General features: G+C 36.2%; 1 long non-coding RNA gene across 1 annotated transcript in view; it reads left to right on the forward strand.

Moving 5' to 3' along the window:
- LOC108385448 (uncharacterized) overlaps positions 1 to 22,806 on the forward strand; it is a 45,493-nt gene extending 22,687 nt beyond the window's left edge. The window contains exons 3-4 of the long non-coding RNA XR_001850306.3: positions 5,989 to 6,119; positions 19,466 to 22,806. This is a non-coding gene — a long non-coding RNA (uncharacterized lncRNA). The remainder of the gene's footprint in view (positions 1 to 5,988; positions 6,120 to 19,465) is intronic.
- Positions 22,807 to 24,675: the final 1,869 nt, after the last annotated feature.

Below are 24,675 nucleotides of genomic sequence, written 5' to 3' on the forward strand. Positions count from 1 at the left end.
TCAAGGCTGAATAAAGACAGGCCTCAATGATGGAAAATTTTTGTCATGTGACCCAAATAGTGGAATTTGGCAGTCTGATACTAGGTTTGTAGCTAAATCAATCAGGATCAGCCATCTTTGTTGTAGACAGAAATCTTCTCTTTTTTTCCTTACTTTTTTTATTCAGTTACAAACAGTAATGTAAGATAGTCCATTTTTTCTACTATTACATATAGACAGATTTCACAAAGTGAGAAATAAAATATTTTATTTTGTTCTTAAATAAAGAAAGAAAATGACTTTTGTTAGCACTGAGTAAGTAGAGATGTACATTTGAAGGAAATTTCAACATAATTATCGTTCTTACTAATAAATTAGTATTTCTCACATAGTCTATAAATTAAGAGTACACTATTGTGGGGCCAAATACCCCTATTAAAGTGATCTGTACTACTTCTTTGCATTATCCGTATTAAACTCATAAAATCTAATAGGAGGACAGATGCTGTTCAGTATTTTGGAAATGCAAGAATGAAATAAATGCTTGGGCATTTATTTTTCTTGCAATAAAGAGAAACACCTTCAGACTACCTGAACCATGATCAGTATAGCAGGTTCTATTGGTGCCCATCTATATCCTTTCAGTCCTCAGTGTTCCTGTTAATGGTGTCTTACTTCAAGCACATTGGATTATCTGCCTGAGAGTTTTCCTCTGGCAAAAGGAGCATGCCTAGCCCATAGAAAGTGCAGGCCACAAGTGCCAAAGAATCAACAGTTCTGGGAGCAGTCATCCACCAACGATGATTTGGAGTGGTGAATAAATATCTCAGCTTCCTTTCCCCTTGGGAGATGACTAAGCTGCCCTTCATTCAGGCTCCCACGGGTCCCCAGCATGATTGAGCAAGAATATGTTTATGAACATACCTGTATTTGCTTCCTTCCCCACCCTGTCTCAGTTCCCCACTCCTTTACGGGTGCTTCCTGGGATCACATCCCAGTACCTGCACTGAAATTTTTGTCCTAAGGTCTGCCGCAAGAAGCACTTAAACTAGGATAATCAGAAAGGGAGAAATTATCTCATAGGAATCAAAGAAAAGGTACTGGAATGACAGTCTCAGGGCAGGTGAGTTTGGCATTGGGATCTCATGAGTATTTGCTATGAGGAATTACATAAAACACACTTCTTTTCTCTCCCTTCCAAACTAATTTCTCACCTTCTGTAGATCTTTTATCAACTTTGGAGCTCCTACTTATTCATAAATTTGAATCATTCATAATGTTGACTCACTCATGGCCTATTATGACCACCCCACTTCTCTCTACTTCATGAATTTTCAGTTTCAGGCTTCCTTATTAATCATAAGAGCGTAATTTCATTTTTTCAATTCAAATGGTAGAGAGAGAAAATCTAATATATTCAATCTTTGAGCAGAGCTAATTACAATAGATTAGTGATACACAGTTAGTCATCATCCAATCCAGGACACTTATATGAGAGTGAAAGAGGCACTGTTAATAATTAAGCCAGGACAATAAGTACAAACCAGGACTGTTCTGGGCAAATTGGAAAGTATGTTCACCTGGGCATATGACTAATCAATTTATACTGGGTTCCCTAAGATTGGTTGCTCAGTGATTGTCAAATTAGCCATACTTTTATCTGTGTTCAGGGGGCACGGGGTGGTAACTGGCACATGATTGTCCATTAAAGAGACTAATGACTTTCTAAGGGAATGAAAACATGTTCATCACTAACTTACAGAACATTCATACCATAGGACTATAAGGACCATTAGGGATTACCAGTGATCCTCGTACCAAACTTTGGAGACCACCTAAACAATCCACTCTTTGATGTATTATCAGGATACATTCTAAGGCTGAAGATAACTTGGTCCTGAATTCAACTATTGCTTATTACATAAAATGCAAAGCCATTTGATAAAATATCAGTCCTCAACAGAACATTTCAAATCAGTATTGATGAAGTTAGAGCATGGAAGCCTGTTGTATAGGATTGTCTAAAATAAATAATCTTGGGAGCCACTGATGTCTCCAGTTGACAATGTTGGTTGGGATATAATTGAAATTAAAACATTCAGAAGTGTATTCATGGCTGTCTCAGATACAATGAAGGCAAAGGGAAGTTCCTGACATTACCAAGGGAGGAAATGGCTTTTTTAGTGTCTCAGATCTCTGAAAATTAAAGAGAAGTCTGTCCAACCATTGTTCTGCATCAATATATTATAAAAGATTTGTCTTTCTAGGTTGATCTTGTAAATACAGTTTTTACAGTTATTTCAGTAAAATTGCAAGAAAGGTGTATTCCTCTCTTTGGAGTTTCAGATAGACAAGATAACTAAGTTTTTTTTTCTATTATAGGATAACAAAAGATAAAAGCTTTCAGCAACTTTTTGGGTATGTTGAGCAGTGATTAGATGAGGTAGCAGTCCTAGAAGTCCTAGGCTCAAGTTTCACTTCAGCTATTTTGTCTTTAAATATATTTTTTCATCTGAGAAATGAGCAGATTGAACTAGATCAGACTTTGCAATGGGGCTCTGCTGGCCTATAGAGTTCCATGTATCTACATGGGTACCTTGGATAGGAGAGGAAGGAGGAAGGAGTAAAGATTCCCTTTTGTGTCTCAAGCAGTAAAAAAATTCAGGTTTCCAAACATGTTTCAACAAGATGATAGGTTTCATGTCCTCCATGTTCATGATTTCAGTAACCCTCCTGAAGCAGGTAACATTTAAAGTTTTATCTCCAAATCAGATGCTACCTCTGCACATCCAATTACCTACTTACCTTCACTAAATGGATGTTCTAAAGCCTCTTAAGTTCAACATGCTCAAGACTGAATTCTTAATCTCCCACTATCAAAAGGCTTCTTGCTATATTCCTTATCTTAGTGGCATCAGTATCCTTCCAATTGTGCAATCCTCAAAACTAGGTGTTATCCTAGACGTCTATTTCCTTACTTCAACTCATCCTCACTCTCATATTCTGTGAATTTGACTTTTTAATATCCCTTGAATGGTTCACTTCTCTCCATTTACCCTGCAACCAACCTTGTTCAATCTGCTGTCATCTCTTGCCTGGATCATGGCAACAGTTTTCTAACTGGTCTCTCTATTTCTTTTCTGAACCTTCACCCTCTCTCAATTCATTCATTCTCTATATTTAAATTAGATTAATCTTTTTAAAGCTAAATGTGACCTTGCTACTTCCTTTATTGAAATCTTTCAGGAGGTCACCATTGTCTTTAGGATAAAAACCAAACTCTTTTACATGGCCTACAAAGCCTTGCAAATATGGTCTTTTCTCTGCCTCTTTCTCTAGCCCCATCTCATCTCACATTCTCTCCTTTGTGCTTCAGGTTCATGTACAAGTCATGGTCTCTTTTGATGCAGAAACTTTGCATTTGTTCTCTTCATCTGAAATGCTCATTCTGCTTCATCCCATCTCCAAGCCTCTTGCCTGGTTAGTTCTTATTCATCATTTAGATGAAGTTAAAGGGTTGGTTCCTCAGGGAAACTACACTGTCCTCATTTTGGGGTGAGATTCCTATTATTTGTATTTTTATAACCATATTCCTTCCCTTCTTCACATTCAGAGAACTCATTTGTGTGATTATTTAATGAATGAATGAATTCTCCAGTAGTTATAACTCTGTGAGAATGTCTATGGTGGATTGTATTTTCCAAAGATGGTTTCAGTAATATCTACTATCCTACATGGTTTTCTATAATGTGACCTTGTTACTCCCATCAAGAGGTGGAGTTTAATTCCTCTCCCTTTGAATTGGGGCAGGCCTATAATTGCTCTGGCTAAAAGACTACATCAGAAGTGACACTGTATGACTTTCAAGGCCAAAGCATAAAAGGTAATGCAACTTCTTCCTTGTTCATTGGAACACTTGCACTTTGAACCTTGAGCACCATGTAAGAAGTCCAACTACCCTGAGGTCCTGTGCTAAGAAGCAAAGTCACATGGTTTCATACAGGTAGAGGCCACATATAGGTGTTCCAATGGACACTTCTAGGCTTTGCATCATTCTAGCCAGATGCCAGACATATGAGTAAAAAAGCCTTTGATAATTCTAATCTATAGCTGTCTATTTGCCTCCAGCCATTGAGACTTTTGAGGTCCTAGACATCATGAAACAAAGAGAAGCTACTGCTGCCCTACTCCTGTCAGAATTCCTGACCCACAGAACCCATGAGCATAATAAAATGGTTGCTTTAAGCTGTTGAATTTTGAGTAATTTGTTACTCAGCAAGAGTAAATGAAACAAGAATTGTGTCTGTCTTTTTACAGAGGTGTCCCAATTGCCTAACAGAACATTAGTGGTGCCTAGTAGGTCCTCAATGTATATTTATGGAAATAATGGATAAATGCTCATGCCTTTGCTCAAGTTATTCTCCCAACATCTTGCAGAAAGTTCTTTTCCCTCTTCTCTTATAAAATCACATGCAGTGTTCAGTGGCCAATCATGGAACTTTTAGCCAACACTTTTAGTGAGTTCTATATAAAACTATACATAACATAAAATCTCATGAAAAGCAATGAGTCATCAAACTGCAACAGTTTTACAAATTCTTTGTTTAACTGAGCTCTCTTCAAGTTTATTACAATTATTGTTGCATCTTTATTTACTAACCGGTTTCTTTATCTGCCTATCTATCTCTTTATCCCCATCAAGGACTTAGTGGTTTTAAAGTGATGGAGGCAAGATCACTATCCTCATATGCTGAGAGCATTGAGAATTTAACTTCAAGAGTTTACTGTATCAGAAGGAAATTAAGTTGCAGAAACTGGTAGACCCTTACTGCCAATCTATTAAAGGCAAGGTCCAGTGAAGATGCAGAAGGAAGCACCTGAGAAAATGTAGAGACTTTATTACCATGTAGACAGAGAATCTTTTATGCTGCTAGGACACACGTAAGGGATTACTGGCATCCTTTCTTGTATATTATTATATTTTTAAAAAGCAAGATTTATCAGTTCTGTCTATTCTGATTTAATGACGACACTGTATGGAAAGGAAATGAAGCCAAAGGAAGCTCTGGGGCCAAACTCAACAATGGTTCACCCAAAAAATGTCTGCAGGAAAAAAAAGAGAAAACATTGAACTATAGCAGCCCTCTGAGAAGTTATTTGGAGAAGACCAGAATAACACTGAAAGATCTCAGTGAAAATCCCCATCTGACTGGAAAGCTTTCACCAGTAAGAAATGTGCAAAACAAGAATTTGTATTTCTGGGTGTCATGTAATATAACTGTGGAGCTATTGCGCATGGAGAAACTGGTATAGTGACCCTCGCCCCCACACACATCACATCACATGTATATTTAAGAAAGGGTAATCCTTTCTAATGGCATTTCTGGAAACTAAAGTTCAGTTTCTGCTTGTTACTCCTAATCGTTTCTTTCTAGATTGTACCTCCCTTTCTTAGTTGAGACACGAGAGTGGTGGACTAGTCTGTAATTCTGTAGCCACACTCAGCATATATGACCTAATTGTGTTTGTATGTGAGTTTCACATATACATATATATATACACACACATATATACATATATACATACATATGAGCAACTATATATATATATATATATATATATATATATATATATATATATATATATATATATATATATGGAATTAATGAATAAATACCAATGCCCTTGCTTCAGTAACTCTCCCCAGCATGTCCCAGAGATATATAACATACATGCATGATTATACATACACAAACACCATATATATTTACATATTTCCTCCCTCTATATTTTGGCAAAATGTTCTCAAATACAGGAATTCACAAATGCACAGACACCACTGGGAAACTGACAGTAGGATCTGCAAAATATAGAAGGAAGAGAAATACCAAGCTCATTTCCAAAGGTGGGGTGTGTGTGTGTATGTGTGTATGTGTACATTGCTATGCCAGTTATTTGCCTGTTTACACTCAAGATCCATTTTATGCCCTTTTCTGCCTTTCTCTGTAGGTCAAGGAACCACATATCCAGGCTCCCTTGCCAACTGGCTTCTAAGCATGATAAATCAATTGGAGGCACTGGTACAGGACTGGAGAGTGGAAAGCAGGGAGGCGCAAGAGAACATTTCTTTTTACTGTTTGGTCAGTGTCTTCAGCAGCAGCTGTATCTCTTCCATTGTTCCAGGTTCCCCTTCCCAGCTTCCCCTGGCCAGGCATGCTCTGGTTAGTTTCTGCTGGGCTTTTCTGACTCCTGGGCTCTGTTCTCCGTTCAAACCTTGGGTTGGTAGGGTATTGTACTGTTTCTTATCTCTGGGTTAGCTCCTTGTCTCCTATTTGGTTCTTTAAATATTTGATCATGTCTATGACAAACTTCCAGCAATAAGTTCCTCCTGTTTAAAGTATCCAGCATAGTTTCCATTTTCTGACAGATCCCTGTCTGATAAAATTCTTGGTGTAGGGGTAGTCCCACAAAACAGACTCCCAAAATGAGACTTAGTTTGGGGTTAAATATAATTATGACTTTCTTGTGGGTAAAAAATAAGATGTCAGTAAGCTGATCCTAGTAGACCATGACATCATCCACAAACTGAATGAAGGAAAATCTGCTGCCAGTTGAAGTGATGTAGTTCAGGCATATTTATAATGATATAAATTAATATAGATATCTTGTGTTAGATGTTTTAAATGAGCTTTTAGCTTGTGCTGTAGGCTGTTATCTCTTTTAACTTTGCAGCCAAATGCTTTAGTAATAGATGATGGCAGAGGGAGGGGCAAATCATTATTCTCTTAAGAACATTAAGACTTGTTTTAAGGGCTTATTTTTATTCCCACTCTAACAGAAGACGAGGCCCCTATATCACAAGCATGAGTAGTTTATAGGAATAGAAAAAATGTGTACTACAGAATCATGAAAGTCCTTGCTCAAACTCCCAGATTTTGGCATCATATAGTACTGAAGAAATCTTTTTAACCTACACAGTTTTTTAGGACAGGGATGTAGAGTGAATAAAAGATTCTCCATGTGAATGCTGCGGAACATCTACTTTTAAGAACTATACCCTACATCGGTCCTGGGAAGATTAAAGATAGTTACAAAATGTTCCTCAGATAACAACGCACATTGATCCAGTGGATACAATTTTTTGAAATGGAAGAATTAAATATTTGGAAATCCCTTTCTTGAGCTTTCTTGAGCATCTGGTAAATGGCATCTGTCATATGTATCATGAATGGGGTGTTTCTATTCATCACTGGGCCTTAGAAACCATCAACTCTGAGTCATGATGAATGACTTCACTCTTACTGCTAAATGACTCATAAACAACTTAGAGCCCACGAGATTGTTTTGCAAGCTACATTAAATTCATTTGGCTATCTTCCTTATTTAAAAATCAATATATAGATTTTTAGATAAATCCCCTCCCAAAACATATCAGCAAGCAGTTCATGAAACTGGAATACTTGGAGGGTACTTTGGTAATACACAGCAAATTTTGTTACTGTGGCCCCAGTTTTTGTTAAACTGTAACTGCTTCTAGTTTCCTTATTCCCCTTTGACAAATTTCTCTTTGACAAACAGAAATTGACATATGTGCTGGGTAGGAAGAATCACATAAAAAGTCCCACAAGACCACTTTCAGATAATTTCCTAATTTAATTTAATAGAGGCTGAGGGTGCAGTATAGAATTTTATTTTATGTGCTATAATATTTATATTTATGTGTGTAGGATTGACTCTTCCATGCCTGAGATAAGAATGCAATAGGAATTCCCTATTAATCTACTGTCTTCAAGGTTAATGAAAAAGGAAAAATAAAGGGAAACTGTCTCTAGGTTTGTTAAGGTGAAGGTATGTTTGAAGTATAAATTCGCATTATTCGATTTTTGAATATGAAAAAGACTAACAAGACCCAGTGCTGCCAAGAGTAAAGGGAAATGGGCAGTTGTCCTTCCAGAGGGCGATCTGATACAGCAAACCAATTTTTAGGATTATCTTAAGGAAATAATCATACAGTATAATAGGCCCAAGAATGTTAATCAGAGCATTAAACAATGGAAGGCAAATGGAAACGAAGTCAATATTCATCAATAGGGCACCGGCAAAGTAAAACATAGTAGTTTATGTCTTAGCTTGGTTTCTCCAGATTTATGGTATCTGAAATGGTAGCCACATGTAACTAATGAACACTTGTATGTGGCTAGATACATGCCTGATTCCAAAGATGCAATATGAAAAAAGAATGTAAAATATATCATTAATAATTTTTATTAATAATTTCTATTGATTCTCTGTTGAAATGATAATTTTTATAGACTGAGTAAAACATTGTTAAAATTAATTTCATCAGTTTCTTTTTACTTTTTTTAATGTGGCTGCCAGAAAATTTTAAATTGGATCTGTGGCTTGCATTTGTGGCTTGCATTATATTTCTAGTGACAACACTGTTCTAGAAGCAAAGCTTGAGACAGGGATTTATATGCAAGTAATTTATTAAGGAATGCTTCGTAGGGGAAACGTAAAAAGAACAAGAGAAGCAAGACAAGGAATCAGAGGAAGCCGAGCAAGGGTGTGATTCAGATGAAGTCTCAGACTCAGTCACAGCCCAATCCTGCAGGGAACTCTGGAGTATAAATTGTATCTCAAGAGTTTGTCCCACTTTGAGGCAAGGGAACTGGGTTTTTATATCTTTACATCAGTTAGTCCTTGGCTATGGGCCCACCCCGAGGGCATGTATACACTCAGGCATTTCTGGCTCTGCATTGCACTGAAGCAGTTCCAGTAGCCCAAGGGACAGCCCTCTAAAGCTCACAGGTGCAAGCCATTGGAAGCAAAGCATATGGGAACTGGGAGATTGGGGAACAGAATAAATTATAGGGATCTGAGAGGATAAGAATAGTCCACTGACAGTATCAGGTATACTTTATATAATGGAATGCTATGCAATAATTTTGCGTATTTATACTTCTAGACTTAGAGAATTCTGGTAACACAGAATGGCACATTAAAAGCATGTTACCAACCATCATATATAGTATGATCCCATGCATATAAAATTGTATACATAGACTGTCCACCTAGAAAGATTTGTGGGAGGATCTTCCTTCAAAACATTCATATATTTTAAGTCTGAGTTATGATATTTCACTATTATTTTTTCTTTTTTCCTCTTGATTATTTTTAAATACATTTTGTGTATTAGGGAAATGATAAAGCTATTTTGAATGCATTCATCAAGTGAAAGAGGTAAGTAAAACCTAAGATCTCAGATGTGAGAACATGTGAAATTTTATTGAATTTATGCCTTGGTTATTCATGGAATTTTTATGATACCTGGAATGTACTTGGTGATGTGATGGTGGCTGACATTCATCTGTTATGCACTTGTTTGTCAAATAGTCAGCATCTGTTTTGGTCAATAACTTGATGAAAAGAACCATTGTCTTAAGTGCATATGGTCAAATCAGCCCTCGATTAACTAGAGATAAAAGAGGATGCTGGATCAAATGACCAAAGGTTCAATACAATCCAAATAATATAAACAAACATCCTGAGTGATTACAGAACAAAATATCAACATTGTAAATAAAGATAGGTTGACTAACAGAGTCTTGCAGTCATACTGAAGCCTGAGGCAGAAGAAAAAATCAGTAATACTGAGCCTGTCTTTGATAAAAATGCTTGTATTTTATTCATGATAACTTTTTGCATTAGTTATGATTTTTGAGGCATTACATTAAAATATTATATATTTTGATTACCGAAATTTTTGCACCCTAGGTTAAGTACCTCACTCCCCTCACTCACTCACTCACTAGACTCCTCTTAGTCCAGCCCTGACTTGGAGGTGTCTCATGAAATAAACTAACTAATCATTTAGTGCATAAAGAATTGTCTGCATATTACTTTTGAGGATTGGCTGCCAAGGTGACATGTTAAAAACCTTGCTGTAAACCTTTCCATTCATTAATGGCAATCTAGCATTGTCTTTACCTAAATTACAAGAAGAAAAAACAAAAATATTTTAAATTCAGCAGTCTCCACAGGCTTTTGAACAATGCCATGTATGTTCTGTTATGATGTTGAGACACAGGGATTTCCAGATCTGTTTGGAAACCATTGACAGAGCACTGTGTTGAGGATGTGCTAACATTTATATGTATGTTAATACAAAGAAAACAAAAGTAAAAACACTAAGGGGACAAATTGTTCATACAGACACAAAAGTGATTATTAAAATGAAAACTCATAAGTCAGGATTACAGAGAAATAACTTCCAGCAAAGGATCTTTGCAAATATTCCAACATTTATTCTTAGCTCTATGAGATCTTGCATTAGGGTTGAGAGAAAGATATGTGCAGCATCATGTTGCAGTGCATTTTGATATTATTTACCATTTTGTTTGCTCCCAGATATTTAGGTTCCCCAAGTATGCAGTATACTGAGATCATGGAAATACTGCAAAGTGCTGACCTCGCTCTCTTTCTCATTCACTCTCACAAATACCTTTTTCATAAAATCCTGTCCTTAAATAGTTGGCAACATGAGTGGTAAAAATAGAAAGGTTGAGACTGAAAGTTGTCTTTTGATGGTAGTTTACTCCTTACAGCTTTGTGTTGAATTGTGTACGCAGTCACATAATTATTATTATCCCAATGTATTTATACCACCATGGTGTTTAATTTTTCTTCCTAACTTTACAGAATCTCATATTTTCAAATTGCACTTCTGCTGTGGATCCTAGACCTTACAAAAAATCCCTGTACTGAAAAAAATAGTGATTTATGTACTCTTGCTTAGAAATAAAATTTCAAATGGAGCTGATTAGTCAACTGTGAACCCGTTTAGAATTAATGCTTGAATAATTTTCTTAAACAATACCATATAGTTTCCCCACAGGAAGAAATATGATATATGAAATCTTCAGTTACTTTAGGGACACTGTTTTTGTATTTTGAAAATCACATCTTGAAGCAAATCCTTTAAAATTAAGTAGCACTGAAAACCATGAGTTATTATATACCTATTTAGCAAAATCAATACACTGTGAGTGGTGGGTGATGTTTGAGAACACATATGTATGATAAAACAACATACAGGGTCTAATTCTTTCACATGATCACTTTGAAATGGATTGAAATGAAAAGGAACTTGTACAGCAAAAAATGAGCTCTATAGCAGATATTCTTGGTGCTCAGACCATATCTCTTCAGCATGCACTGTTCCAGAGCATGTTGAAGGCATTGGACAGCAAATAAACGCTCCAGTATTCTTGCCCTTTGGGGATGGGCTACGGGGTGGACAGTTCAGCAGCTGTTCTCCACTGTCTCCCAGAGTTCCTCAGTGGAACTGAGCCCCAGCTGCTCACAGTAACATGTTTGATAAAGCACTCTGCATTGGCTTCCGTTCCTTCCCTGTTTCGATTCCCATTTTCTTACCAGAGCTTTCTGGGTTCACCTTCCAAAGAAAGTAACTGCACTCGAAACCCTGGTACAGAGTCTGCTCTTGGAAGGATCCCAAATTAAGACAATCTCCCTGCTTTTGGAAGGATCCCAAATTAAGACAATCTCCATGGAATAAGTGAATGAAGAATGAATCTAGTAATTAATCCTATTGGTCACTCCACCATCCTCCAAATTCTTGAGTTCAATGCAGCTTTCTTAGTACTGCTGGATGCTTTAAGCTTTGCTGTCTTTTACAATAAAAAATATGAGAACCATCCCATTTTATACTCCTCCTTCCTCTTTTTATAAAGTGCTTGAAAATAAGCTCTCATGGTCAGGAGCATGCAATCTTGATGTAAAAAAATTAAACACATAATAAAAAATGAATAATTTTGAACTAATGTTCACATAGCCTCTACATAATGCCAGCTTTCATGCATCAGTATTGACAAATTAAAAGGATATTCCACAGGCCAGCTGTGTATATCCACAAAATACACTACTGAACAGCTTAGGGGGGAAATTTTTTTTTACAAATGGAACAGGCCCACTTGAGCAGAGTTTGTTCAAAAGTCATTAGTAACCTTTGGCATTTCATTTGGACTTCTATATGCGTGCCACTGGGGCTACATTAATATTTGAACATCTTACTAGCAAAACACAGATACATCAAGGCAGTGGAAAGAAAAGGTAGAAGAACTATCTTCCACTGTATCCAAATAAATCAACAGGATAATGCTAAAGAGCCTAGCTATAGCTGTGTCCTTTTTAAATATACAACACAGACAAATGAGATATGTTGCCATAAAGAACAGTGATCTTTGAATGCCCTCAAATTCAACCCTTCATTCTCATGTATGAATCTAAATGTCCTGCTCTTTTATCATTGTTTTCTATCATTTACCACTGGAAAATATGGTGTATTATTCAGATGTCAGTCAAGGTATACTTTACTTCACACCCAAATATCCAAGACATTCTACATGTGAATGTACATAGCTTTATTAATGATAGCCAAAAAAACTGTATGCAACCCAAATGTCCCTCACCAGGTGACTGGGTAAACAAATCATGGCATATACATGCAATGAAATACCATACAACTACAGAAAAGAACAACTTGGATGAATCTCAAAAACATACATTAAGTGAAAGGAGCCAAACACAAAAGGCTATGTACCATATGCTCCATTTACATGAAATTCTAGAAATGGGGAATCTGATCTTTCCTAGAAAGCAAATCAGTGGTTTCCCAGAGCTAGGGGAAGATTGACTGCAAAGGGGCAGGGGGGAAATTTTTGAGGTGATTAAAATGTTCTATATGTTGATTGTGTGGTAGTTACATGAGTATAAAAATATGTCAAAACTGAACAGTTAAATTGGCACATTTTCTTATATGTAAATTAATCCTCAATAAAGTTGATTTGAGATAAAACTTATCTCCATCCTCCCCTATGAAAAATTTATTTAAATAACAAACCAATCACTATCATTTTGTAAGTAGGGCATTGAGAAAAAGAGACAGAGGACAGTTATATTTCATGGGGGGTTCAGGTAGACTTGAACATTACCTTGTATTGTAGGAGTCTAGAGGAGCCTGGGACAAAAAAACAAAAAAAAAAGCAAAAAAAAAAAAAGACCCTGATGCCTGAAAGAATTCTTTAGAAGAAATAGAACAGGGATCAGTAGAAGGGGAGAAGAAAGGAGTAGAGGAAAATAAATGCACATTTAAACTACTTCAGAATTTTGCCTGCAGATGAACAATACTATTTCTGTATCATCACCCTGGTTGGCCATGCCCAGGGGTACCATTTTGGTGGGGGGCAGGGCAGGGAGGAAAGTAAAGGTGTTAAAACATGGGCATATATCTCTTGGTAATGTCTTGAGGTCCAAAATTTAGAGGTATGTTTTGGTGTGAAGGTGACCCAGATCAATGTTTCTCAGACTTTAGTGAACATTAGAGTCACGTGCAGAGCTAGTAAACATGCAGATACTTAAGCCCTACCACAGAGATCCTGATATAGTAGGTTTGGATTGGGGCTGATATTTTGCATTCTAGCAAACTTCTAGGTGATGTTATGCTGCTGGTCAAGGGACCACACTTTGAGTAGCCCTGATCTAAAGCCCTAGAGGGATGCCAAAGCAAGGATTGACTTATATTAAATTACTGCTGAAAACTGTTTTGTTTTCATAGCTGGGCATGTAGGTTCGGAAGTTTTGTAGTACAGAAGACTTATTCAAGAGAGCTCTGAATTTGTTCCCTGCTCCACATTTGGTCAGTTTTCAATGAGTACCCCTTTGGATTGATTGTGGAGAGTAGGTGAATTAGCTTCTGAAAATAGATCTTGGCTGCTTACCATTCATTTCTTAGAAAATTCTGAGTGTCATCTATAGGTATGTGCAATACCCTCTTGTCCTGCAGTCAGAATGTGAGAGCTGATCGTCTGAACTCTTTCAAATTGAAGCTAATGGTTTTGTGGTCCCCAGAATATGCAATTAATGAGTTTCACTGTACTGACATTTTTAATGTCAACATTAGCAACAGCAGATGGGAGATGTCTGCATTGGGTGTCTGTTTCCAATTAAGATCCTCAATTTATGATAAATGAATACATTTCAATCATGTCTGCCTTGCATTCAGTGTATGCTTGGTTGATCAACAATAAAAGCTGCTGGGGATGAAAGACCGAGTCAGCCCATAGGAGGAAGGTTCCCTCTTTAACAGTTTCTTCAAAACTTAAATTAAACCAGAAAAATTCAGGAAAAGTAACAAATGAGTTTTTCAGTTATTTTTTCCATATATGTATGTGAAAATTTGGAAAATAGAGAAGATATTACCATTATAACATGAACTCTGTTAGCACTTTGGTATTTTCTTCCAGTCTTTGGACTATGCAAAGAATCATTTAGATAGGTACAATTATATATAGATTCTTGAATTTTTCACCTAATATATCCTAAGATTTATATTCCCGGTTTTTATACAGTCTGTTCCAGTTATCTATTGATGCATAACAAACCATCCCAAAACTTAGTGGCTCAAGAGAAGAAGAGGTATTTGGATTAAGAATCTGCAATTTGGGTAGGGCTTGGTAGGGATATCTCAGCTCTGGTCTTCTCTACGTTAACTGGGGCATTTCAGATGCTGGGGACTGGAATTGGCTAATGACCTGCTCACTTGCATGTCTTCAGTTGATGCTGACTGCTAGTTGGGACATTAGTTTGGACTGCCAGCAGAAACACCACATGTGACTTCTCCATGTTGCTTGAACTTCCTCAAAACATGGTGGTGAGATTCCAAGGCTGAGCTTCCCAAGAGAGTGAGCCAGGTAGAAGCTGTATTCGTTTATGATCTAGCATTAGAAGTTACACATGACTTCTATCACTTCTAGTCATTAGAAGTGAGTCACTAAGCCCAGCCCATATTCAAAGAGAAGGAAAATAGACTTCACCTTTTAATGGCAGAAGCACCAAAGAATATGCGGATACATTTTATAAAATGATAGCATAGTGTTCTATCAAGTAAATATATCAAACTTAACCATTTCACCTACACTAAAACAGGGCATTTCCATTCTTAGACTGATTAACATGTTTATTTATCAGATCTTCTAAAAGTAATTATATATTGCATTATACCAACTAGTTTCCAAAAGAGCATGTAGTTGTTACATATATTAGCATTTAGTAAAGGTTCTTTGATTTTGAAAATTCTAACCAGACCTTAATTGAAATAAGACCTTCTTAAGAGCTAGGGCTGTTTTCATGGGTGACAGCCTTAGAAAGAGATGGGGAAGCAGGTGGATGCTCCTACCTTAGAATTCCCAAGAAAACTGAATGCTTCCAAAACTATAAATTCACACTATGAGTCACGACATTTTCCAATTTAAGATGGGCTGTCAAGGTGAATGTTCCAAGCTTATTTGGCATTGGCAGGTGTAGGAGCTGGAAAGCCAGTATGCCCCACAGGATTGGCTGGGGGTGTCCAAATGCTGATGACACAGTTAGGGTCTCACTTAGGGTATGTGGGGCCCCAAGCAAATATTTTTTGCAAGGTCTCTACCTATATAAACAATTTTAATTTTTAGAATATATGATAAAATTCATGGGCCTGTTTGATTTAATAATGAATATTTAGAATTATTTAGAGACAAGATGCTTACATATTTGTTTGTTATCCAATCAAAGCACATGAAGATTCTTTGTAGTATCCAGACACCATTTCTTGTTCAGATCCAGGAATCATATCTTTATATTCTTTATCATCAAATATGCCATTCCTTGATAATATCATATCTCCCACTAGGAGAAAAAGATAACAACACTGTTATTATTCACAGCACCATGACTCTTTGGAACCTCTTCACACTGAAATAATATATTTTTTACCTCTTTACTTCCTAATATCTTTTATTTAATGGTAGTTACCTCATTACTCATGATCCTGCATCTCCATCATGCTATGATTCTCTCAGAGGTTGTTAACTGTGCTTCATTGATGATGACCATACATGTAAATCTCAGCCAAAATATGCAGGAAAATGTGAATTATAATTCATTTTTCTGGTCATAATAAGCTTATATTTCAGAATTTTATAGAGCAAATTTAGAACAACAGATATTCTAACCATGTATTCTTGAACCCTTTGTTCCACAATCACTACACTTCAAGAATATGATCTCTCTTTTTTTTTTGGAGAGGGCATCTCTCATATTTATTGATCAAATGGTTGTTAACAACAATAAAATTCTGTATAGGGGACTCAATGCACAATCATTAATCAATCCCAAGCCTATATCTCAACAGTCTCCAATCTTCTGAAGCATAACGAACAAGTTTTACATGGTGAAGAAGTTCTTACATAGTGAGTAAGTTCTTACATGGTGAACAGTGCAAGGGCAGTCATTACAGAAACTTTCGGTTTTGAGGGAATATGATCTCTCTTGACCTTGACTGTACCCCTTCTAACCACGTACCACCACCATGGGAAAGATGGAGAAAGAGTCTTTGAGCAGAGTGAGAAGAGCAGAAAGAATATTTGCCCTTGGACTGGTCCAGGAGTGACCCTCCCAAAAGAGACTGCTGGCTTCAACAGCCAGTCTCAGCTATTGGAGGACCTCTTGGAAATTTTCAAGGAAGGTATTCTAAAACACTGTGACCCTTGTGTGGCCTGGGCCTGGGAACCTGGGGCAGGGTTCAGTTTGTTCAAGTTAGGGGCAGCCTTGAATACAGTCATAGATGACAGAAGGAAGTTAACTGTTGCAGATGAATGTCTCAGCAGAGAGTATGGTAGTAGGTGATACAATGTAGGATAGAAGAGTGGCCATTGTCACCGAAGGCAGCAAAGGTGATAGACAATGCCCTGGCAGCAAAGAAATCCTCATGATGGGTCACATGGACTCCATGAAGAGATTCAGACTAGAAAAGAGTCATTGGATTTTAGTTCCATAGTTTTAAAACAGTGTTCAAGTTCCAGGCTCTGTGGAGTTTTCTTGATGGTCAGTTCTCAATGTTCATCTTTCTTGACCTAGCAGTAGCATTTGACAGAGTTTATTATTATTTCTACCTGAAATGTTTTCTTTACTGTGCTTCTAGGACATCAAACTCACCTAGTTTTTCTCCTAACTCCCTGGCTGTTTTTTCTGTTTCCCCTGCAGATTCCTCATCACCCTCATAGACCTTTAATCATTGAATTTCCCAGAGCTTAGTCCTTGGACTTTATCTCTTCAATATTTATACTCACTCTTTTGGTCCTGTTGTCCAGTTTCATAGCTTTAAATGCCATTTACAATATGACTCTCATATTCATAATATTCATATATCCATCCCAAATCTCTTCTCTGAACTTCAGAATAATATATCTTACTATCTACTTGATGTCTCCACTTGGATGGTGGCTAAGAGACATCCCCACCTAAGATGTCCAAAGCTGAATTCCTGGTTGATCCCCCCAAGTTGATCCACCCAGTGTTCCACATCACATCTTATTTGAAAACCACACCATCCCTCCAGTTGTTCAGGACTAAAAAACTTGGAATCATCATTCAGTCCTCATTTTCCCTCATATCCAGAGGTGTCCTGGAAATATCTTGAATTGACACATAAGAGGCAATCATGCACATCTTTTCTCAACTCTGATTAGTATCTCCAGCATCTACAAGACTTCCTGACACATAATATGTACTCAATAAAAATTGTTCAAGTGAATTATAAATAGCACATATAGGGAAAGGGAAAGTGTTCTGTGCTTTCTAGCCATTAACCAAGTTAGCTCCATATTTTTCTCATTGAGCACCATCTATTTTACATATTGCATTGTGCATACAATTCTGCATTAAAAAGGCTGTTGCATAAACAATAATAATAGTAATAATGATAAGCTTTGAAATACACTTTCTAGTTCAATGCTCTCATTTTTCCTATGGTAGAAACTGAGAATGACAGAGGTAAAGTGACTTGCCCAACATCTCATAATTCTATCCTTACTTCCTAAGCCTAATCTTCTTTGAAGCCTAAATGGGGTAGAGGGAAGGGATTGCATAAAGCTGTGACCTTTTCAGTTCACCTGAGTGGGGTTAAGAAGTTTGCATGGAGTGAACATCTTCAAGAGGAATGTGGACACAATTTGCAAATTATATTAATTACATGATTAGGAACACAGAATTACACCTATGGTTTATGGCTAATTAGATGAAGGTATCCTCTGGCCCTCCTAATTAAAAAAACAATGGCAATAGGGTATGTGGAGAAAACAGAAAACTTTAGAAGGTCAAGATTTAAATAAGTACCCTAAAATACAGTCTGATTTAAAACAAGTGGATATAATAAACAATATACAACAAAACCATACCTTCACTGATCAGATAATTCAGGGAGTAAGGGAGAGCCAACTGATTCTCTGAATTCTTATGTAATCTCTTTGTGGTTACAATAAATTATAGGTCTAGCCATTTATGCATGATCTGCTTGTTGATCCCTGGAAGTTATTTTTTATTTATGGTGCATTTTGCTTATAAATCAGTTCTTTGGCAAAATCATTTCCTAAAAAGATAATCTTAAAAGTAGACTTTGGTGAATATAGTCCTTAAAAAAGTAAGAGTAATTGATTGGCTTGCTTGCTATCATCCTGATGCTTTTTGTTGCTAGTGTTTTTTAAACTTTTATAGGAGAGTTGGCTTTTTAATTCTTGTAAATGTAAGCACATGCCTATGAAAATTCATGAAGGTTTTTTCAAAATCAAATAATCATCCACTTCTTTCTATTGTTCATAATTTTTATGGTTTCTTTAAAGAAATCACTTAAGAAAAGATATTTAATTCCTTGAGTTTCACTTTAGTTGGTTTTCTTCTGGATATAGTAAATTAAAGTTGAAAATATCAGCAGTGATAGTTTTAGATGGTAGAACTGAGGTTTTGTAAAATCCTTTTTTCATTCCCCCAAATTTCTTTCTTTCTAATGAACACTTATTAATTTTATAATCAGACATATATAATTTTTATAATTTTAAGTAATATGATTGTAAATAACAAAAAGCTGATTTGATTAAATCAAATATATACATACATAATATCAACAGGAAATCAAACTTTAATCTATTTATCCCTTCAGGTTTTATCTAACAAAGAGACTCTGACTTCACTAATGAGTTTTACTTCATGTTAGGATAGATAGTAACAGAAAGGGTGGTTCTTGGCAGAAAAGCCTAGAACTTTCCTTTCTTGCCACTGGAGCTAATAAGAGCCATAAACCCACCTGTTTGCTGTGATAAACTCATTCACCTTAACATCAGCCTAATGGGAGGAATTAGAGGCAGTATGCAACGACAGTAGCTGCTGCTGCTGCTCCTGCTAGTATTAGAAAAAAAGCAGAGCCTTTCTTTGGCCCCACCTATCTCTCCTTCCAGTTGTTTTAAGGCCTCAGACTTAGCACTACTTGAGGCAAAATTCTCAGAGCCTTGAACTCAGCATATCAAGCTATGATATTATGAGTCCCAGAGGTATTCACCTCTTAACATTTCCTTCTTCCTTCATTTATAATTTATAGCTTACTGACTCCAGAAAAGACTTCAGATGCAGTATTTCAATAGGGAACTCTTGAAGACCAGAAACTCCAGAGGCAAAGGAATGCACTTCCAGTGAGGAATTTATGGTATGATGGCCTTTGCATGAGGGTGGTATTTTGAAGCAGTCATGCCCATAGGTAGTTGTTGGCCTTCCCAATCAGCAAAACTGACCCTGTTTTTTTAATAAAAATATAAAAGGTATTTGGAAAGTTACTACAAGAAAACATCAACAGCCAGAGAGCAATCATGCCCAATGCCTGCTTTCCCACATGCTCACACACAGCCCTACCCCACTCTACCTTCCACTCTTTTGCTTTTATGCTCGGTTTTGGGATCCACGTCTGACCCCTGAGGTAATTAATAAAAATTCACCCTGGGGTATTGGAGACTGACAGGCAGAGGTAACATACAGATGTGTAAGTCTGCCAGCCAACAGGAACCAAAAACTTCTCAGTGTCTTAGAAAAGATGTTTGTCTTGCAAAGAGGTTTTATTTGCGATTTGGAACACACGGGACCTCAAAAGTAGTTCTTATTGTTGTTATTTTTGTTCTTTTCTATCCCACAAATAGGTTAGTCTTGAGAAAATACTGATCTATGTTTCTTTCTAATATTTAACCTGAAATTATCTCGGCTCTCTCAATTAGGACTGACAAAATGTTGGGTTGTGGGAGGAGAGGAGAAGCCATTATAAATGAGCAGGGTCCAGGGGTCCAGGAGAAAGCCCAGGCCTAACTAGCATAGGAATGCAAATCCCGGGGAAGATTTATTAGCTGGCCCAGCTGTGGAGAAGGCCTGGACCTGCTCCACACCAACTATCATAATCACAAAGAAGATGAGATATTAACTTACAAAAAAATATTGCATTGGGATTTTATCAAAGAAATATTTTGAATAGTGAATCTTTATATCAAATGGATAATTTGATCACTTAAAGTTTTTAGAATCTCCCAACAATCTTATATTTAATATTCATAAGTGATTTAATAGCAAAGGGCTTTTCTTTTATCCAAACTTCTACAGATAAGAAATTTATATGAATTGGCAATTATTCATTTCACAATAAGAAATGCTGATGATGGTGGTCCTGAAAGACTGCAAGATTCTCAATCTAAAATAAAGTTAAACTGTGCAGTGAAGTGTTAGTGTTATTGTTGTTGGATATTTCTAATTGTTGGATATTTTTATTGTAATTTAGTTCTAATCCATGCACTGTTTATATATGGGATATGTAATAACCCAGAGTTAATCAAAACATCCCCAAATTCTAATTTTGTCATTTCAAGAATGCTATATAAATGGCATCATATAGTATTAATCTCTTGGGATTGGCTTTTCCCACTGATTATGATTCCCAGGAAATTCATCTAAGTTGTTACATATAGCTATGGTATGTTCTTTTTTATTGCTGAGTAGTATTCCATGGTATGGATGTAAATTTGTTTAACCATTCATCTGTTGAAGGACATCTGCATTGTTTCTAGTTTGGGCTGTTATGAATGAAGCTGTTATAAACACTTATGTACAGTTTTTTGTGTGATTATTACTTTTTATTTCTCTGGGATAAATGCAGAAGAATGTAATTATTGTGTCAGATAGTAAATGGGTGTTTAATTTCCTGAGAAACCAACACACTGTTTCCAGAGAGGCTGTACCATTTCACATTTCCCTGGGCAGTATATGATTGATTCCATTTCCCATTCATCCTTGCAGCATTTGATGTTATCACTATTTTATATAAGGAATTCTGATAGGAATAAAATAATATCTCATCATGATCTGAATTTATATTTTCCTAATGCTAATAATATAGAAATTCATCTCATGTGTTGTTTACTTTGCATTGGTGTATCTTCTTCAAAGAAATATCCCTTTATGTCTTTCACTCATTTTCTATTTGAATTGTTTTTTTCATTGACTTTTTAGATTTTTCTATATATTTTAGATACTAGCCCTTTGTTGGGCATGGCTATGAAAATATTTTCTCCTAATCCCTGGCTTATCTTTTCATCCTCTTCACTAGGTCTTTTGCAGAGAAAAAGTTTTCTATTTGGAAGAAGTCCAATTTATCATTTTTTCCTTTTATGGATTATGTTTATGGTGTCAAGTCTAAGAACTCTTTTTCCAACCCAAGTTTCCAAAGATTTTCTATGTTTATTTTTTAAAGTTTATAGATTTATGTTTTCATATAAACCCATGCTCCATTTTGAGTTTTTCTATAAGGTATGAAGTTTAGGCTGACAGTTTTTTTCTTTTTTTTCTTCCTTTTTTTTTTTTTTGGCCTATGGATGCTCAAATTGTACCAGCACCATCTGTTGAAAAGGCTGTCCTTCCTACATTAAATTGCTTTTGTACCTTTGTCAAAATCAGTAGGGAGTAAGGCAGAATAGATATTTCTCCAAAGAAGATGAACAAAAAGCCAAGAGGTGTATGAAGAGGTGCTTAGCATCACTAATCATTAGGGAGGTGAAAATTAAAACCACAGTGAGGTATCACCTCACACCTGTTAGAATGGCCATCATCAAAAGGACAGGAGATAACAAATCCTGGCATGGATGTGGAGAAAAGAGAATACATTGTTGGTGGGACTGTAAATTGGCACAGCCTGTATGGAAAACAGTGTGGTGGATATTCAAAAAATTAAAAATAGTACTACTATATGATCCATTTCTGGGAATATATCCAAAGGAAATGAAAACACTAACTGGAAAAGATACCTGTATCCCCACGTTCACAGCAGCATTATTTACAATAGACAAGACATGGAAACAACTCAGATGTCCATCAATGGGTGGATGGATAAAGAAGATGTGGTGTATGTGTGTGTGTACATCTATATACATATATAATTAAATATTATTTAGCCATAAAAAATGAAATCCTACCTTTTGTGACAATATGGATGGACTTTAAAGGCATTATGCTAAGTGAAATAAGTCAGACAGAGAAAGACAAATACTTATATGTCTGGAAGCAAAAAAAAAATTAAAAACCTAAAAAACAAAAACATGGAAAAAGAGATCAGATTTGTGGTGGAGGGTAGGAAGAGGGAAAGATGGAGGAAGGTGATCAAAAGGTACAAAGTTCCAGTTGTAAGATAAGTACTAGGGATGTAATGTATAACCTGATGACTAGCACTAACACTGCTGTACAATATATACAACTGTTAAGAGTTAATCCTGAGTTCTTATCATAAGGAGAATTTTTTTTCCTTTTTCCTTTTCTTCTCTTTTCTTTTATCGTATCTCTATGAGAAGATGGATGTTAGCTGAACCTATTACTGCAATCATTTCACAATAGCTGTAAATAAAACCATTATGCTGTATGCTGTAAACTTATACAGTGATGTATGTCAATTATTTTTCAATAAAACTGGAAAAATCAGTATGGCATCTTTATATGTGTCTGTTTCTTGGTTCTCTCTTTTGTGCCATAAATTTATGTGTCCATCATTCTTCTGATGCCACACTGTTTCGAGCACAACAGCTATGTAGTAAGCTTTAACATCAGGTAGAGTGATTCTTCCTACTTTGTTCTTTTTCAAAATTGTTTTAGGTATTTTAGGTCCAGAGCCTTCCCATACAAATTTTGGAATAAACTTGTTTATTTCTACAAAAAACCTTGCTGTGATTTAAATAGGAATTGCACTCAACTTGCATATCAGTTTAAAAAGAACTGACATCTTTACCATGATGAATCTTTCAATCCATGAACATGATACGCATTTCCATTTATTTAGATCCTTTTGAGATTATTTCATCAGCATTTTGTAATTTTTAGGACACAGCTCCTATACTGGTTTTGTTAGATTTAGACTTAAATATTTTCTTTTTATTGAGCAATTCTAAGTGATATTGTGTTTTTATTTCTAATATTTATTGTTAGTGTATAAAATGTGGTTGAATTTTGTGTTAATCTTTTATCCTGAAACTTTGCTGAATTCACTTATTCTCTGAGTTGAGTTTTTCCCTTTGGTAGATTCCTTGAGATTTCTTACATAGCTAATCATGTCATCTTGAAGAGGAACAATTATATTTCTTTCTGCCAATATTATTTGCCTTTTATTTCATTTTCCTGCCTAACTTTAGTATCTACAACTGTTTTAAATTGTAGGTATGATAAAAATTATGTTTTAAAATTCGGGTGTAAGGCCAAAAGACTAGGATATGATTGCCATTGAAAAAAAGAGTTTGTTATGCTCATAGATCCCAAGAGGAGGGGGTCATACTATGCCATGGACGGGGTTACATGGGTAAGCACCAAGGTGCTGGTGGGGAGGAAAATGGGGGTAAGAGCCTTAGCTGTGGTTACTGCAGGAAGGAACAGGTAAGGCAGAGTAAGCAGGTTTAGGACTGACTAATTTGAATAATTTCTGTGGGCTCTAACGTATAGGGGGTTGTCCCTAGTTGTCTGATACTTAGCCTTGGGGTGTTTAGGGCAGGGGAATAGTGGCCCTGAGTATGTGTCCTCAGTAACAGAGGAGGTGGTTGGATATGGGCTCCCTGGTTGGTTGGTTTACACATGAAAGGCACATTTGCAGGCAAGCCCTTTACTATCTCTAGGATGGGCTAAGAATGGGAGGGGCAATCCCTCCAGGATCATGAAGGCCCAAGGTTAAAGCATCAAATATAGAAACTAGAAAATACGGTTATTAAAAGGATTTTCAGTACAGGTATACCTCTGAGATACTGTAGTTTCAGTTCCAGACCACTGCAGTATTGCAATAAAGCCAGTCAAATGAACTTTTTGGTATCCCAGTACATATAAAAGTTATGTTTACACTATACTATAGTCTTTTAAGTGTGCAATAGGATTATGTATAAAAAAATGTACATACCTTAACTAAAAAATACTTTATTGCTAAAACATGCTAACCATCATCTGAGCTTTCAGTGAATTGTAATCTTTTTGCTGGTGGAGGGTCTTGCCTCAGTATTGATGGCTGCTGACCGAACGGGGTGGTGGATGCACAAATTTGGGGTTGCTATGATGATTTCTTAAAATAAAGTTTGCCATAACAATTGACTCTTCCTCTCATAAACAATTTCTGTAGCATGCAATGATGTTTGGCAGCATTTCACCCACAATGGAACTTATTTCAAAGTTGGAGTCAATTCTCTCAAAACCTGCTGCTTCTTTATCAACTAAGTTATGTAATATTCTAAATCATCTGTTGTCATTTCAACAATCTTC

The sequence above is a fragment of the Manis javanica genome, chromosome X, assembly GCF_040802235.1.
Source record: "Manis javanica isolate MJ-LG chromosome X, MJ_LKY, whole genome shotgun sequence".
NCBI lineage: Eukaryota > Metazoa > Chordata > Mammalia > Pholidota > Manidae > Manis > Manis javanica.